We start from the raw sequence: 17,289 nt of genomic DNA on the forward strand, positions 1-17,289 counted from the left end.
AGAAATTAGTGATTTGCTTTACCAGGGGCCATTGTTACACAACAAAGCAGTCTGTTGCTTGGACAGGGAAGAGCATCACTATAAATATCAGCTCCTTACAGTTATTTATCTTCTTAGTAGTGGCTGATATCTGGAGTGTCAGATCAAAGAACAAATGTGGTAACTGTGCCCTATACTGTAAAATCAATAAGTCAACAACTCTCTTTGGATCTTTTATTCTAAGGCAAAGTCTGTATTGTCTGTACTCTTGTCTACAGTAGAAGATATTTAATGGTGAAGTTCATACTGCAGGAGTCAACAGCAGTCTGGAAAGTGCTTTGCCTCAGTTTGAACGTGACATGTTCATAGAAGAGTCATTTCTCTGAGGAAAACTGAAAGAACTGGTTAAGTCAAGGTAGACAGCCCTAAAGATGGTGCTGGTGCATTTTGCAGCCACAACATTTAGGTTATACTCTACCATTACATAGGAGATTCAGGACTTTTCAGGCTAAAGAGGAAATCTTGAAGCTTCAGTAAATCATTAAACAATACATTAAATTGTAGGGAATGAGTTATACATTCTGTTCTGGCATGATTACTTTGAGTTTGTTTGGGTTCTTCAGTCTTCTTGCATTGTTGTTCAAGGTGTCAAATTAGCATCAATAATAAAAAAACTCTTGCTTCAGTGTCTCTGTCTGCCCCCCACAGGTGAATGGGATACCCATTACATTAGAAGAAGAGCTGTACCTTTGTTTCCCTTCTGAGTTTTGATCAGATGTGCACTTGGCCTGAAAGGTGCGATTGCAGCAGATGCACATCCACATCGCCAGAAGATCAGTCAGAAAACATTTCTCATTTCTCCATTAATAGCTCATTTCTCCATTAATTCTGCCTTCCAAAATCTGCTAGCAAGAGACTGTTTTCACACAGGTATGGAAACATCTTTCCATAAAAGGAAGAGTTTTAGAAAGATTGAATGTTTCAGGACGTAGCAGTAGGATTCAGAAGAGCTGATGCTATCCTGAAAGATCAGCACCCCACTGAGATGAATCTTTGGTCAGGTTTTGGGGCTAGATACTTGCTTTCTAGGCACTAAAGACACCACTTTTCAGGTCACATACTGGACACTTCCTGTATTAAATTAATTAAATTAAAGAGTTTCCTCAGGATAGCCCTGCACAGCACCACATGCTTCTTCCACATACTGAACCCATACAGTTCCACATACAGTGGGAGACAATGTCCCTATTAGTGTATAACCTACACAGACACTACAGGGCAGACAGAATCCACTCTCAGCTCAGGGACTGAGCTCCAGCAGATCCCAATTCCCAATGGGTACGGCTCCCCAGCACGTCTGTGGGGTAAGAGAAACCTTTCTGAAGGCTCTCCTCTTTGCCCAGCTCCAAGCCACATTTCCTACATAAGACCCATGACAACCCACCAGTGCTCTGCAGGCACCATAACTTCAGCCAAAAATATTTTTGGCTCTCCACAGGGTGCCCCTTGAGGAACTCAGGCCAATTGTCCTCTGAGCTGGTAAAAACCCTGAAACCTTCAGTAACAGACCCCTTCCTTTGCCCAGTGTGTCGTGCCAGATTTAAGGAGAACAGTTTCCTCTCTTTCCATACATATATCTTGTTGATTCCTTCCTAGTGCTATGACCCTTACCTTACTCTGCCATCACTTAGTTGATTTGCCACCTTCATGTCATTCATAGATGATTCATTGGAACTCAGAAAGACCTGGAAGGTCTTGGGAAGGTCTTGGAAGGAAGGCATTGGGAATTATATTGAACAGCAGATTGGGACATTTCAGTGCTTGTGGTCCTTGAAGGCAGCACACTTTGCACTTTCCTAAACTGCCCTGGAGGCTGACAATTACCCTTTTCAGTACAAGATTAAGATACAGGGCTCTTTGTGGGGTAGCCTCAATATTCTCTCTGTTCCAGTCATAATCCTCACTCACACTTCTTAATCCAAATCCAGCCCATGCAAAGCAGAGTCTAACCAAACAACCTTAAAGGTGATATTTTGAATGTTTTCACATGTACTTGTCTGTCCTGGTGAAAAACTTCTAAGAACACTGATTTTCTTTCATCCAGTTTAATTAGGCCCATTTTACAGGGATTATTTTTGCTTTCCATTTTTGTCTGTTGTATTTCTGATTGCTCACAGTTTAACTAAATCTTGTCTAAAGTAATGATGTAACTAATCATAACTAAACAGATAAATTTAAAATGCACTACTACTTGTAACTGATATGATGCTTTTCTACTTATAAAGAAACAAACCAGATTTTCAGTATCATCTCAGTTTCTGAGGAGTCACAGCAGCATATTTTTCCCCAAAATGACCCAGAGAACACTCAAAACATCTGTCCTCAACAGTTTTAAACTGTCCTCTGGCATTAGTTTGGCTTTCTCTACATGTTATTCTTTTTTTAACTCAGAACAACTTTTTCCAGTCATCCAGAGGAATCTCCAGTAAAAACAGACAAGTCATGAGTTGATGTTCTTGATATTTTTAAGGTTAAATAAGCATTTTTATTTTGAGTAAATCAACAAAAGTTCCTACAGATTGCAGTGGAAACTACTGATTGAAATGAAACTTTGTCTCACATGCTTTATGAGTCTGTGTGTACATCTCAGTAAAGAGGAAAAGAAGGGCATAAGCCTTATTTTTCTTTAAAGTACAGAAAGAGTTTAATTCTAGCTATGCATCCAATAATACTCCCTTCTGCATCACAGTTTATTCTAGGATTTACGCCCTCATGTAAAAAGATCCCACACTTTCATGGATGTACATGAGAGTGAAAGTTTTTAAAACATCAACATGGGAACAGCTCCAGTGCCAGTGAACATGGACATTGCCAAGGAAGGGCTCAAGTATGGAAAGGAAATGGTCAACAGTAGCTTAATGGATTACCACGTGGTCAAGGGAATTGAATCAAGCAATAAATCCTTCCCCAGCTGGGCTGACCTGCTCTTGAAGTGAGACAGGTCTAATGTTGTCTACAGCAAGAATTAATTTTTTGCTCCACTGTTCCTTCTTCCAGCTGCCTAACCAATTAGGGCCACAGATAATATACATTCAAAAATAATTTTACTTGAAGAATGACAGACTTGCATTGGGCTGTTGTTTCTGACTTCTGTTGGTCTTAAGTCAGCTCCAAATACACAAGAGAAATCTGAAGCAAGAATTCCTGGAAATGGAAACATGAATTTCCCCCCAGTGAGCCTGAGAATTTAAAGAGAAATAAAGGGTAGTCTAATGAAAAATACTGCTTCTTTTACTATTCTTCCCACAATTAGGAGGAACTCAACAGCTGCAACCATTTACCATTAGCAAAAAAATGCCCTTTTTGAAGGCAAATTTATTATTTTTTTAAAAGTGTTGCTTAATCCCTCTCCAATAAATTTGCAGAGATCATGTGTTAATATGGGACCACGGATTTCATATGTTGCACAGATTAACTGTAGGCAAGGAATTTTTATTCCCCTAGCAGCAAGCTGCTTGCAGTAATATTGTCAATGAACACACTGGATTTCCAGTGTGTATTAACCCTAGATATATTTTACGCTTTCTTTTAGGACTACTGTTTTTATATGTGGCAGCAGAATGTTTCTGCACAAGTAAGTTTTTGATAAGTGATCTGAAAAACCCATTTCATCCATCCTACCAAGATAAGCCTAATGAAGGAGATTAAATTAATTTGTTTATCCTAATAAACCAAACTTGTATGACAGGACATAACTTCTAGTAAATTCTAGGAACAGATAAGAACTATACATGCTAAAGGAATAGGGTGGCACAAGGACAGAGACAAGTTATCCAAAAAAAGATGCAAAGCTGGAAATTGTTAAAAAAAAAAGCTTGTAATAATGAAAACAAAGACGAACTGAAGCAAAAATCCCTAACCACTTTAAGGGAAAAACCTGGGAGGGGATAATGGAAAAAAGCAATGAAAGCAAATGAAGAATACATGAAAGCCAGGGAAGGCTAAGACAATTTTCTGTGGATATTTTTCAATTCTCCAAAAGGAGCATGAAGGCAGGACAAAACAGCCAAGATCAAATGACAGCTAAAGGACTGGTGTCAAAGGTAAGCTTGGGGATGTTCCAAAACTGGAAATAGCTCATGAAGAGGAGGAACTACCTTTGAAGGACAGCCTTTCTCAGAATTCTTTGAAAAAGTAACCAAACCACCTTGTTGGATCAAATCTAGCTCAACCAGTGAGAGAAAAAATTGACAGGAGAAATATATCATTTAAATAACACAGCCTCTGACTGTCTAGTCCTGTTTCACAGAACTGGAGTAAATGTGACCACTAACCATCCAATATCTTTTACAAGCCACAAGAATCTGTCAAGTTACCTTCGTGTTTTCACCCTGAGCCATTTTCAGTTTATGGAAACACTTCTTGGAGTTTGGCTTCTAGCACATTACACAGTGTTCCAATAGTGGTTGAACTATCACCAAACACAGTAATGTTTATCACTTTGTTCTTACAAGAATTTCTACTGCTTATTATGCACATTTGTTCTAAGTCCTCCTGGAACTTTAGTAAAGCTGATTGAGGAAGGCCTGGGGATGTATGATACATAAAATTACTGCTTCTGAGGAGAAATTTCACACAGAAATTCAGCCAACAATCTTAACTCCTAAATATCTGTCTTGTTGTATGAAATATCTTTTGGTTGCTCAGACCAAAGCAACCCCAATCATTTCCTGTTCCCATTTCTGGATCCATTTCCATCTGTTTTCTTACTTATAAGTTCCCATTATTTTACTTGTTATCTTTTAGTTGCTTTAAAATATTAAATAATTAAGGAACAAGAATAAGCTCCTACAGGGCCCTCTAGAAGGACTCCTGACTGATGGGGGTTTTTTTCTCTACAAAGATGACAGGGAGGTGTATTTAAAGAAGGTTATCATCTTTTAAAATTATTTTTCCTTTCTAAGAAGAAACCTGCTAGATTTTCTTTGTTTGTTTGACAGAAAACAGACCATGAACAGATTTACTGACTCAACTGGACTAGCCACAAGGTTGGAATTATGTATGTGCTTCAGTATCGTGCCAGGTGAGTAAAAGAAGTGTTAATATCCTGAAGAATTTAACACTCTACTAAAAGTTCAACTGAAAGGGGTTGTTTTAACTACAACTCGCTTGCACACACATGCCTTTAGCTGCCAACAGACCTTTGCCAAAAAATTCAGGGTCCTGAATTGGTTTGTGTGTTTTGAGTCCCCTCTACTCTGAAGAAAAAAACAGGTTCAGGCTAATTTTTCTGTCATATAGTTTACTTATTTTCCAAAATAAATAGCTTTAATTACCGAAATCTTACAAGATTTTCCATACAACTCAATTCTGACCTAACTGACATTGGTTATAGACCTTACTTTTGCTCTCTGAGGCCTCTCTTCAGTGGTCTAATCCTGGGGTTAGGAGCTGAAATTCCTTCACTGGCATACATGGCTGCCAGCTGGCAGGCTGTCATACCTATTTTCATGGCATGTGTCTTCTTAGATTGCTCTACTCTGTTGTTGAAAGTACTTTTTGATCTATTTCCCATGTTTACTTGTTTGGAAAAGGGCCATGACCCTTCCTGAAGGGCCAAAGATGGAAGTTAAGAGATGATTGTAAAACTCTGGGAACAGCTGAAAATCCCACCTGGAAAATCTTTGAATAATGATCCTGTATCTTAGCAAAGACAGGATAACAATCTTCAACAGCAGACAAGCTGCTGCAAGGAATAAAATTATTAATTTGTTGACTGTGCCTATGGCAGACAGGAAAGAAATAGTGAACTTACACAGGCATATAGGAAAAAAAAAAATCACCTTTTTAATGGCATGATTAGTGAAGGCCTGGAAAAGATTACCTAAAAAGTCATAAAATTTCTGGCATAAAAAGCCTTCCAGAAACGATGAGGGAAGTGTTTTCAGGAATGCCACAGCACAGCCTGCCTTGTCTGTGATCTCATGAGGTCTACTTTTAGTCTATTTTTCAGCAAATATCTTCTTTTTTTGCTCTGTCTTTAAGCAAATGAAGTCTTAATAAAATTGTCTGCCTGCCCAAGCACCGACTGAGGCTTGAGTAAAAATTCACACAACTTGCAATTCAACAAAGTTTCAGTAAAATGTTTAAGTATGTTCCTAGAGTTAAACACACATCTTTGAATGAGACTGATGACTAAGCACGAATTGACTTAGGCATGTGTTTTTTATAAGGTGAGTTTGCAAAATCTCTTGTGGAAGCAAAACTCAAACACTAAAACTTCAAGAAATCCCAGCAAACAGTGAAGAGTATTTCTAATTTCTTACAGTCTCTGCCTCCACATTTGGAGAGGAAATGAAAGCTGTAACAGTAAAGGAAATTATAGTTTTTCTTCATCCCTCCTACACATGCATTAAAAAGAAGGGTTGTGTGGGAGGAACATCAACATCTTATCCCATTTACATTCCCTTTGCTCCATTTTCTCCATCCAAAAATCAGAGTTCAAATGAAACATGAGCAGCTTTAGTCCAAAAGCAGGAAATCTCAAAAAGTGTCAGAGATTGTAATGGGAATGAGGACAAAGGCCTTCCAGAGTGCATCAGCTACATTAACATCCACAAATTAATTACCTTACCTGCCCTGAACTTTAACTATGAACATATGTTAAATCCCTGGTGATCAAAAACCGGTGACACCATGTAAGCTGGTTGTGTCCTTTGTGCACATCTATCAGGAGTTTTAATCCATACCACTGAAACCAGGAAACTGCCCTAAATCAGTTTTGTCACTACCTGAGTTTGAAGTTGAGACACTCCAGTATTTGTTTACAGACAAAACATTTAATCTAACTGCAAGCCCTATGTAAAAGTGTCTGATTCAGCACATATTTGACAACACTTCTAATGTATGAATACACAGTTTTCATACACTTAGTATTTTCCTGTGATGCTGTTGGGTGTCAGAATTATTCCCTGCAATCACAACAGATACAGAACTTATCCATGGAAAAAAACAAAACAAAAAAACCCAAAAAACCTAGGGTTGCAGTCCACAAAAAAAGTTAAAATGTGCATAGAACTTTGATGTTGCTATGACCACCATAACAACTTACTATAAAAACAATGCACTTTATTAAGCCTATCTTCAGCTATTTGCTGTGAAGCTGAATAATTATTGTACAGTATAAAACAAATATTTGTTTATAAGAGTTATTGTTTTAAATGTCAAAATTAATTTCTTTTCCCTTTTTACAATAATTCCTCCAAGTTCTTTTTAAAACAAAGTGTTCATTTTGGACTATGATAGTTAAAGTAGAAGTCTAAAACTTAGCTTTCTAGCCTTTGGGCAAAATATAAAACTGTTGTTAAATTGAAGTGAACCAGAAAATGTATAGTGAAACTCATCTGTAGAAACTTTTGCTAATAAAAAATATTTGTCCAGTGACACAGATTCTAAGTAGAAACATGTGACAAGGTGTGTCTTGCAGTGTTACAGCAGCAGGATTCAGGAATGTTTTGCTGAGTGAGTCTGAAGACCAGATATTTGTGGTAATATTGTAGCCATGTAGATGTTACACCATCAAATACCACACTCCACTATATATATATATATTAACAGCATCATTTCAATGTCATGAATAAAATTCAAAGTTTTGTAAGCTTCTAATGTTCATTAAATTGTTTTTGTTTTTTTCTCGAATGTTCATACCATTTGCTTTATTATGCTGGCTGTTTTAACACAAACTGGCCAAATTGGTTTTGAAACTGTCTGGCAGTGTAACTAAATACCTTTTGCTGGTGCTGCAGGAACAAATCTGACAATTTTATTCCCAGTTACAATAAGTCTGAGCTTAGAATAAAACTGAAGTCATCATATGAATCAAACATTTATGGAGGTACTTCCATTTCCAAGCAGAATACTCTCATCCCTTCTCTCTTTGTTCTTTACTACGTGCCGCAGTGTTACAACTTTGTATTCCTTGGGCAAGATAAAAAGGAATGTGTCCATTATATTAATGTTAGCTTATGTTCAACCCTATCTCAAATATTAACCTGAAATGCAAACTAAACAAACTTTTTTGAAGTTCAAAAAGGTAACAAATTCTTCTTGATCTTAGTAAGACACAAAGTTCTTATCTGGAAAAGGTGGTGCATTTCTAATTAAAGAGAGATTGATAGAGATTTCCAGAGAACAGAGAATCAAACCATTTATAAAATAACCATATAAAAAGTAAAGCCAGGATAGGGATGCCACTAAATGTGAGGTAAGGCTCACTACTAAATGTGATCCAAGGCTATGTATTTATTAAGTATGCTGGACTAATTTTGTGTGTCATGGAAATATAAGGAGATGGCAAGTTCTCTCCATGTAAGCAGTCAAATATCTTCTACAACAGGAAAAAATAGCAGCAGTTTTAAGCTTGCTGTTATTTATGCTACTGCACACATGAGTCTGAGGTGTCACTGCAGCTTGGGTAACTTGATGAACACCCACTTCTCATATCTTGAATTGTATTAGGTAAATTAATTCCACAGATATCAAAACAGTCATCTGATGATGAGATTTTGAGCAGTCTTCATCATCCCTGGCTGCCCTCAAGCACTGAGTATGGCATAAACTCTTTTTCTAGTTTATAGATTAATCAGCTAAAATAGAACTTCGGTGGTCTAAAGACATCACAGTGAGTAAAAGGATATTATCTTAGATCTGGAAACTCTTGCATAGGTTGCAAAGATCTTTGTGGATGGTGCCTGAGCCCACATAGGACTGGGTACTCTGAAAGTGCTTACTCCCGAGTTTGCCAGCATTTCTTCAACAAACCAAAAAAATCCCAAACACTCCCACCAAAAGAAAACCCAAGCAAATAAAACCAAAACCAAAATAAAACCAGAAGCATACACACACAAATGGTTATAAGACCACCAATTGTATTCTTAGCTGATCCCCACTTGAATTCATCAGTAGTCACAATTTTTCAAAATGAAGTATTTTTCTTAGAGACATGATTTCTTCTAGGCTCCCAAGTAGAAAATTGGGCATTAGAAATCAGGACTTTTTTTACAGGGAGAAGCTTTTGCTTCAATTTTTTTCAAGATGATTTGTGCAGTTGAGTTTCAAGGAACATTGGTGTTCAGTTAGCAAATTAATTTTTCTCCTTTTTCCAGCCCACAGTTTCAACAGAAACAACAGACAGCCTGTTCCACCTAGCACCAAGTGCAACCATGCCTTCTGAAAGGGTTTGATGTCAAACAACGTATTCATGATTACTGTTCATCTTTGTCCAAGATGTGGCAGTCAGCTCACATCCAACACTTAAGAGCATCATGACAAATAGCTGTTTCTTGAAGTGTTTACTCAACACGGTTGAAAGGCTTTTTTCAGCCCTGGCTCAATGGGATTCCAGCCTTGAGCCAGAAACACTGTGATCTTTGGGGGCTTACAAAGCATGAGTGGCCTTACAAAATCTAGGCAGTTTGCCAAAGGCTCTTTTTTTTTTTTAAACTTTGTTGAACCGTGGTGGAAGGTTAAACAATTCACACAGTTTTGATTCTCCCTACCCCCAGTTTGCCTTGCACTTAATGTCTTCTTGTCAAGAAGTAAAGTATCTTCATAATGGGATGGATGGAACCATTTCAGCTATTACACAGCAGTGATGGTATTGCAGGAAATCTGAAACAAATGTTAACTTCAATCCTTTTCAGCTCAAAAGAAAGAAGTATATTTACCATGCTGAGAAGTTTTCATATCACATGGTATCAATTTTCTTATGGTTCATTTGAAATAATAGAAAGAAAAAAAAAATCCATCCCCAGCTTTATGCTGTCTGAGAATTGGAGAGCAGGAAGTGAACTGTTCATGTCAAGGGGCAAGCCTCAGAAATCTGACTCCAGGAGAAGAATGCCTTGTTTCCAAAAGCACTAATACACCCATCATACAGTGCAAGCATGTTTTCATACATACATTTTAATTTATGCATGTTTTGTGGCAGAAAAGGTCCATCACTTAAGAATCAATAAAAGGGAAAAAAAATACAACCTGCTGAAAATTAATGTTTGAAATTAATGTATTGAATTAATGTATTGAAAATTAATGTTTGAAAGCCTTGGGTCATTCTGTAATTACTTTTGGAGATTAGAAACAGATGTCTCCCTTCTAAACTGTTCCAAACAGTATATTATTTCAGAAAACCCTGTACTGGACACAGCTTTTATGTCATGTTGTGAGCCACAGAAATTTTGTAAATCAATGCTTAAGTGAGCAAATATACTAGGAAAAAACCCCAACAAGATAACCAAACAGACAAAATATGTATTTTTGTTCATTTTGACAAGTGGTGTTTTATTCCTGATCCCACTTTCAAATGCTCTCATGAAGTCCCTTTAACAGGCTATAAAGTTCAGCTACTAAATTTGTAGATCAATTTAGGCTGAAATTTTCAATATGCTAATTATATCCTCTGTAGTGAAAAGTATTATATATTAATACTTGCTTAGAAATGTATACAAAGAAAGGGAACCTGACATGTCTCCCTTTAAAAAATGTAAGTTCAGTAACAGTTTTCAGAGTTTATGTTTCCTCTTCACCTTCAGAAGGGCTCTGCCTGTAGCCCAGATGTGAGAAGCAGCATTAGCAGACAGACATTCACTTTTCTGGTTTGAAAGGAAGAATAAATAGAATAACGTGCTGCAGATTGCATCTGTCATCATTTCCAGTGTACACCAACATGGGAATGCACCCTACCAACTTCTGCTGCTAAAAAAACACTGTCTGAAATAAAGGCCCACATTCTTGCCAGGATTTCAGTGAAACAGAAGTGGGTGGGTGCCCACATGAACAGGCCCACTGGCAATTTGGGGGCATTACATTAATATTTTTACCTCTGTGAGCAGCCCCTCTAAGGTCTTGCATGGTATGTTTTCCAAATTGTTGCCAAATATCAAGGCATATTACTAAAAATTCCTCCAAAAACATTTTTATTTCTCTTTCTAAATTTCTTTATTTCATCTTTTGATAGCATCTTTCTATAAATATTCAGTCAGTGAGGGAATACTTTGGCATTTTTGCTTAAAGGCAGCATTTTTGTTTATGTCAGCAGGAGGTTGTGGGGCTGCACATGGACTGTTTGCTGTGAGCTAGGAGCTCCATGGTGGGGAGAGCAGAGGCAAACACATTTCTACCAAGTTGTTGAGGGGTCTGGCTTAAATGTGTGTCACAAAAAGTTTATTTCTCTCTCTGGCTAATCTGCAGAGAGGGTGTGAATCTCCATGAAACAAATACTCTGAGGATGGACTATTCCTTGGACAGAATAAACAACATTGTCAGTACTTTTCCTAATAGTATTTTGAATTTCAGCAATACTTTCCTTTGACTATCCACCACAAAGATCATCCAGTTTAGTTGATTTGTTTAATATTGACAAATATAACAGAAGTACATTGTGAAGTCATGTTTTCTTTACACTGTAATCTTCACTGTCCTACCTATTGTATAAAATTTGGTATCTTGCTCCTGATGCAGCATCCCATATGATTTCCTGTGTATTTTGCCAGGAATAATATTCAGAAATAACTTATAGCTCAGACTCCACAAACAATGTTTTGAAGGAAATGTGTTGTTTATACCAACAGAAAGCCTTGTTATAGTTATATAAAATGAAACACAATAGGTACGATACAAATTGTGAGCTGTTCCCTCACTCAGTCCCTGATGTTACTTATGTAAATGGGTACATTGCACTTTAAGAAAACACTAAGCAGCTTTCAGCTAACAGAAATAAACCCAGAACTATTTCCTCAGTTCCTTGAGGCTCACTTCTGAAACTTTATCACACAGAAAATGATCATATTTTCAAAAACTAAAACTACTGATGGAGACAATCAGAGAAAGCAAGCACATGGAGGAATTGCATTAAAATATTGTAATTTAACAGCATATTGAAGAAAATATGTGGGAAAAGGGAATAAGTAATTTGTGAGAGAGTCTGAGCTACCATATAAGCTGTCTCAAAGTGGTTAGCAGGTCTCTGGCACAAATGCAAAAAGCTGGGCATTTATGCTAATGAAAACCACTTAGTCACTTGCCAGTTATTAGCCAGGAAAATCTAACTGTATAATAACTCAGCTAATAACATTAAGTAAGTCAATAAACTCATATCATACACAAACAATTTACCCAAATGGTTTGTGCTGTGTACTTAGGACCAGACTCACCTCGGTTTGCTCTGGACATCCCCACTGGGCTGGCAGCAGTCAGTACACAGGCATAAACAGAGAGGAGACTGATTGTCCCTATGAGAGCTTGACAGCAGCAGCCAATTTCTGTTTCCACCCACATGTGCACAGTCCCAGTAATACCCAACCAAAAAAAGTTTGGTGCATGCAGCTGTTGGATGTGGAGATCAGACAGAATGGTGCTTGAATCCCCAACAGGCTGTACCACTCACTGTGCACAGGCCACAGCTAAAATAGATGCCAGCATGATCACATTAATCTTGTGAAGGGCCAGAGCATCACTCAGAGAACAGGTGGGTGCTGACAAAGCTCCCCCCAAAAGCTGGAGATGCAAAGCCAGTGTTGCTCTCAGTCCAAAGGAGTTCAAATCCACTTTCTAGAAAGTGCCTCTGGATATGAGTCATAGAGGATAGAAGACACATGGGACACAAATAGTCTTGTGCTTATTCTGACATGGATGTCAAGCAAACATCACACCACACTGTCTGTAAGAGTGGCTTTAACCTGGGGAGCAAGGAAAACACTCAGTGCTATTCTCTGGCCATCCTAAATTCAGCTCAGTTTGTAGCTGATCTTACCTCTTATTACAACTACAATCAAAGTTCTCATTTGACAGTTCCTATTTACTTTGACAGAAAAGGACTATTATTGGAAAGAGCCCTAACTAAAGAAATGGGCAAAAGTAGTAAGATATCACCATTATCTCTTTTTTCTTTCTTTTGTTATTTTTTTATTTTTTTGAGAATGAAACTAAACTGAAGCCCTTCTTTAATCACACAGTTAAGTATGCATTTAATGCAGGCTAACCAGCCACATTAGTACATCTATTAGACCACCTACCTTAATCAGCCCTCAGGGAAACACCAGTGCAATGAATATATAAATATTCTATTCCTGTACTTTTCAGTTTGCTATTTCCCCATAGTACTATTCTAATTTCAACATAATGGGGAAAAAAAGGCAACATAAACCCAATCTTCTCTGATGGACTGAACAACCAAATACCACACTTGTAGAGAGATGTTTATCTGGAGACTTGAAGAAGGAGTAAGCCTCCACTGTTCAAACAAAGCATAAAATCCCAAGTAAGCCCATTTTGTATTTAAATTTGCAACATATCCTGCAGGACATAATGCATGACACATGCCTATCTCAGCCCTTTGATAGCTCACATATCTTGGTCTCATTGAAGAGGAGAAGCTGGGAGACTTATTTATTTTTCTTTTCAGCTTGAATTTCACTTTTGGCACTCCTTTTTAAGAATAAAAATATAGAACCCTTTTTCTTTTCCTCAATATCATCACTTGATATATTCAAAGGACAAAAAAAGATTGTGTCAGTAGCTCATTTAAACAGAACAAACTGAATTTAAAAGGAAAAAAATAGGCTTTGAAAGTACCATTTCTAGATGGTTAGCAGAGCTATGTGAGGAAAAGATCTTTTAACTCCAGCAAGAAGCAAACCACAATGCAACCACAAAAAAACTTCACCAAGAGATAATTTTTCCTTCATCTTGCTCTGTAGGCATACCTTTGTATTTTCCTCTTACATGAGTAGAGCAAGAATTGATTATGACCCTGTTGGCCTGTTTTCTCTCTTTTTGTGTATCTGTACTGAACTAAGCTGGGAAGATAAACTGTACTCAGGGGACATCTGCTTCAAGTGGGTAGAAAATGTCATTAATAAAACCTTTTTTTGAAGGCCTGCTTGGCTTATCCATTACAAGAGGCAGTCTAGACCAACACAACAAGGGGATTTTCCTTTAAGCCCCAGGTGACAAGTTCTGCCGTGACACCTGCCAGAGGCTTATCACCAGTGTTCACAAATTTCTACATTCACCTAAGAAGCAGGATCATGACTTCTCTCATGGCACTTCTAGGGGAGCCAATGTTGAAAAGTTGCTTATATTTTCTCACAAATGCCATCTTGCAGCTTCCATTAGGATCAGAAATTAAGCAAAACCATTACATGACCAAGGACAAGCCATGGTGTTTCAGCCTGACAGGTAAGACACTGTATATCACGGTAATTTTCTTATTCTGACTTCCTCTATGCTGACACAAATATTTATCTTGGACATTCTGTTGTTTCTCATTCCTTCCTAATCCTAATTCCTTCCCCAGCCTTAGGGTGGGGACACACTTTCATGTGTCTAATACATGCTGTCTCTAGGCCTTATCACAACATAAACAACCAATGAGTGCAGCAAGCACTGTTGAAAGTAAGAAGTGTTACATAACTCATAGCTCTGAGTGTTAATATATCACTTCCACCTGCACAGGTCTCTCACAATATTTTTACTAAGAAAGCGAGCCTTTAGAGTGTGGAGATCTTGAGCTGGTCTTTGAAACCTCTGTGTTTTACTTTTGGGGTAAATAACTCATTCTCTTTTCACTAGAAATGCTTGAGCGATGTAATGAATGTTGCTGACCTGTTTGTGATTTCAGACAACTGTGATTTTAACAATCAACCAACTATGTTTTCCTGTGATTGGTTCCCCCCACACCACTACGTGAATGTAGCCAATTCAAGAGGGATATTGGAAACCTCCAAGTTCAAAACACGTGCTGAAAAAGATTCCACTAAATCCTGCAGTCTGGGCATTCCAAGGTTATGCTTCTGGTTTTCCAGGTTATCTGTGGTACAGTTAGATGCCTAAGTGGCCATTAGTAACCTAACAACCTACCTGGTCACTGGGTACACATGCAAATTTAGGACAATATTATATACACAGTTGTGTGGACTCAAACTTCCAGAACTGTGTCCTTTAACCCACCCATCATAGCAAGCAGCATAGAAAGCCAGCACTGCATTTGTGCAGTGGAGCACTGCTAGGAATTCTCATGGGTGACTCTATGGGTTAGGGTCACCATCTTACCAGGAAGTCTGTCTGGGAAAACTGCAGTTCCACAATAATGCTTCTACTACTGCTGACATTTTCTCCTCGAGGAGCCAGGAAGTGAATCCCCTTTGGTATTGTTATGATTTTCAAAACTTGTCCTTTCAAGATGCTGGCTATAAACTTCGAAGGTAAATCAATCGACCTTCTATAGTTGGCAGTCAAAATGAGTTGAGAGCCAGTGAAAATAAATACTTCCATATTACATTTCACCTAGAAATCAATTTTATTCCCTTTAATGTCCTGAAAATGCAAGGAGGAACAACCACACTTCTCATGTTTTGTTTCTTACATGCAGGAGTGTTCTGCTGATCCCCCCCTTAAGTGCAGCACTGCTGAAATCTGTGAGTCACCAACTAACCTACCCATTTTGGCTTTTGATTAGGAGACTTGTTAAAGTTATAAATAAGACACTTGCAGGAACCAAGTTTTAGTTTCAGGTCTCTTTGTATTGGTTAGTAGCTCTGGTTTGTGCTATGTATAGCCTGTTAATCAAGGCAAACACAAGGGAAATCTAGGTATGCAACTTCAGGAATTTATCTTCTAAGCCCTGAGCCAAAACTGCCAGACCTAATTTTCTTGATGCCAAAGAACTTCACAGAAGGCTATTGCTAGCATAAAGCAAAGAGTACAGCAAGATTTTCCCAGGTATTCTTACTCAGAATAGTAAAAAGAACCCTCTTGTTCCCCATAATTTTGTACAGAAAGCAACACAAGCAGCATTCTCAGGCCTGGAGAAAGGGGGAGAAAAAAGGAAACCCAACCACCCTCACCCTGCAATACCTGTGGGCAATTCTGGCTGACATCAGACATCACCACATATCTACAAATCAGTCTGTCAGATTAGAAGTCCCCTCCTTAACCTCATCCACATGGTTCCTATTTAGAACAGCTACACTGCCCTTTCAGCAATAAGCAATGAGGAAAAAGTTTGTTTATGTTCAGAGTCAAAGCCACAGTCCCCACGCCGACCATTTAACAACTGGCTTATCTTTTGAATTTGAGCTGCTTTCCCTCTTCATGCCAGAACAGACCAGGCCAGTTTTCAGGGTGATGAAAACAATTTAAAATTAATCAGTCACACACAGGACATTCAAGATTTAACTGCATGGTTTCCTTTAGGCACACTGCTCTCCCCTCGGTGTTGTTCATGCAGGTTAGATTAAAAATCAGACTTAGATTCTGATAAACAGCAGTTAAATTTATATATTCCAACATGTATTTCTATATTCTAGACTACAAATTACAGTTACAGAGCAAACCCTTCTGAAAGCAGAGGAACTCATTTGACAGTAAGGATTGCTAAATCTGTAAAGCATGAGAGCACAATGAGACTTTTTCTTGATCTGACTTTTAATTCTGCTTGGTCTTTTGCTGTGAACATCAGCAAGAGCCTGCTCTGCCCTGTCTGTAGCTCCTCATTAGGTAGCAGAAGACAGCAAGGGGCATCATAGGCCTCATCCCCTAGAATACATAAAAGGGTTTCTTCTTAAAGTGTAAAGGAAAACTCTAAATGTGTTCCAAAATACAAAACAACAGTGCAAAGCTGATGGAATTAACTTAGCTAGTCAGAGTCACCAATTGTTTCATTAACTGGAAAAAAGCAAGTTATCATGTACGAGCAGTAACAGCAAATGCTATAGGAGATGAGAACCAGCAGGGTGCTGTGCAGAGGGTTTGTCAGCAGACATGAATAGTTTGGTTTATTGCAAACATTCTCTTGGTATAATCTGGGTATCACGTTCCTTATCTTGACACAGCTTTGAAGTTCATGTCTAGCCAGATCAGATAAAGGATGATGCTACCTTATCTTAAAAAGAAACCCTCCAAAAAACACCAAAAAATCAACCCACCTCACATCCTAATTTAAAGTCTTTTTTAAACAGTTCATTTTTCTTGCTTAAGTATGCTCCTAAAGGCAGAAGAATGTTACTGAGAGGCAGCAGTTGGAACATGGTTTATTAGAGACATAGCCCAGTAAGAATATTTAAAGCCCACTGCCTAACTTGAATCGAGGGAGTGTCCTTGTGAAGCTGTAAGATTTAACTCTCATGTCTGAGATAGGAAAATACTTCAAATGTTTCATTAAGACCTTAGCAACTGCAGCACATTGTCTTCTGAGTTCAAAGTAAGTTTCAGTGAAGTCACAGGAATGTTTGGGCTGTGTTTTAGAGAGACTTT

The 17,289-nt window shown here is 38.0% G+C and overlaps 1 long non-coding RNA gene across 1 annotated transcript in view; it reads left to right on the forward strand.

Moving 5' to 3' along the window:
* LOC111928841 (uncharacterized) overlaps positions 1-17,289 on the forward strand; it is a 33,329-nt gene that overhangs the window by 5,001 nt on the left and 11,039 nt on the right. Inside the window, exons 2-3 of the long non-coding RNA XR_015286886.1 lie at positions 4,980-5,062; positions 14,142-14,214. This is a non-coding gene — a long non-coding RNA (uncharacterized LOC111928841). The remainder of the gene's footprint in view (positions 1-4,979; positions 5,063-14,141; positions 14,215-17,289) is intronic.

This window comes from Cyanistes caeruleus, chromosome 5 (genome assembly GCF_971803275.1).
Source record: "Cyanistes caeruleus chromosome 5, bCyaCae1.hap1.1, whole genome shotgun sequence".
NCBI classification, from domain to species: Eukaryota; Metazoa; Chordata; class Aves; order Passeriformes; family Paridae; genus Cyanistes; species Cyanistes caeruleus.